The sequence below is a fragment of the Otolemur garnettii genome, unplaced genomic scaffold (assembly GCF_000181295.1).
Source record: "Otolemur garnettii isolate 467f Iridium unplaced genomic scaffold, OtoGar3 scaffold00176, whole genome shotgun sequence".
NCBI lineage: Eukaryota > Metazoa > Chordata > Mammalia > Primates > Galagidae > Otolemur > Otolemur garnettii.
The window spans coordinates 2,219,874-2,222,006 of NW_003852571.1; positions in this window are offsets into that span (position 1 = coordinate 2,219,874).

Genomic DNA, 2,133 nt, shown 5'->3' on the forward strand with positions numbered 1-2,133 from the left:
ACTGCGAGCACACCTGAGCTGACACTCCACGGGCACTGCGAGCACCCTGAGCTGACACTCCACGGGCACTGCGAGTACCCTGAGCTGACACTCCACGGGTACTGTGAGCACACCTGAGCTGACATGCTCATCCGCCTACTGCTCAGAGTAGAGTATCTCAGGTTCTCAGCTCTCAGGATTTACATCACACTTTACTCTTACAAACTAGAGATCACAAACACAAATGCTTTCAGGCATATACACTGTCAAAAAATAGGACAATAAAGACAGAGGTCAGCTGAAAATTACAGGCTTCACATGAAGCCACCCAAACTCAATTATACATTGCTACCAGACAAAACCCATCTGCTGGAGTCCATTCCTGAGAGCAGACATGTCTAGTCCAAAATACAACCTGAATCATTCTACATCTTTCTCCACTATTACTCTACCCTACTGAAAGGCCTCCTGACGTGTCTCCATGCTTCTATTCTTTTTTTTTCCTTTTTTTTTGGAGACAGAGTCTCAAGCTGTCACCCTAAGTATAGTGCCGTGGCATCACAGCTCACAGCAACCTCAAAACTCTAGGGCTTAAGTGATTTCTCTTGCCTCAGCCTCTCAAGTAGCTGGGACTACAGGTGCCTGCCACAACACCCAGCTATTTTTTTGTTGTAGTTGTGAATGTTGTTTAGCTGGCCCAAGCCTGGTTCAAACTCACCAGCCCTGGTGCAAGTGGCTGAGGCCCTAGCTGCTGAGCTACAGGCACCGAGCCTCCATGCTTCTATTCTTGCCATCCTTCAATTAATTCTCCATAGTGCAAGCAAAAGGACTATTCATAAAGTATGAATCTGGTATCATGCCCTTACTGAGAATTCTGCTGGCTGAAAATTCTGTCAACCTCTCCCATTCCTCTCAGGCTGACTCACCTCGTACACCATGTGCTGGATTTTCTGTCCCTGAACACTCCTGATATCTAGAATATTCTTCCCCTATGTCTTTGCATAGCTAGCACTTTCCTTCCTGACATTCTCCTCAACTTAAGCCTCACTGTCTAAGAGAAGGTATCCCTTATCATTAAGTCAAACACAGGCCCACAGCCTATCACATCCTTTTAACTCCTTCCAGCATTTATCATTTTTTATTCTTGCATTTGTTCATCTTCTTCCACTGACGTGACTGCCCTCTAGGAGCAGTGGCCTTGCCTCTCTGTCCTCACTATTTCCCAACACTTAGAACAATACTCACCACACAGTAGGTACTCAAAAAATATTTGCAAGATCAAGGAATTCTGACATTCTCAGTGAGTGGCCTATCTTTGACTTTAACCCCTCTGTATTTAGAAAGGCAGTTTCTTAGGGAAATGTCTATCTAGTTCACTTGGATTCTCAGTACCTGATGCAGAGGTGGGACTAGGAGTTGAAAAATGAATTAAAAAAATAATCTGTAACTCCCAGCTAGCCTGCTGATATTTACTGGTTATTATCAAATAATATACTAAGTATGTCATATGTATTTTTCTAGTCCCGTGTCAGATCTGTAAGGTAGCCATTACTCCACTATTGAGGAGACTGAGGCCAAAGGAAGAGCTTAAGAGACTTTTCCACACCACAAAGTGCAAATAAGAGCAGAGGATTCCCTTCCTGGCAAGTCTGGGCCCAAAGTATACTTTTCTCTGCACAAATGCCACCTCTTTCATCTTCAAATCACTTTCAGCCTGGACCTCTATTCTGAGTTCTAGACCTGTACAGTTGGCCCTCTGTATCTGTGGGTTTTGCATCTGGGAATTCAACCAAGCACAGATCAAAAATATTTTTAAAAAATATTTTAAAATAACAATATAACAATAAAAAATACAGAAAATATAACAACTATTTTATTTTATTCATTTTTATTTTTTTGAGACAAAGCCTCGAGCTGTTGCCCTGGGTAGAGTGCCATGGCATCACAGCTCAGAGCAACCTCCAACTCCTGGGCTTAAGCAATTCTCTTGCCTCAGCCTCCCGAGTAGCTGGGACTATAGCGCCCGCCACAATGCCCAGCTATGTTTTGGTGGTAGTTGTAGTTGTTTGGCGTGCCCGGGCTGGATTCAAACCTGCCAGCTCTAGTGTATGTGGCTGGCGCTTTAGCTGCTTGAGCTATAGGTGCTGAGCAACA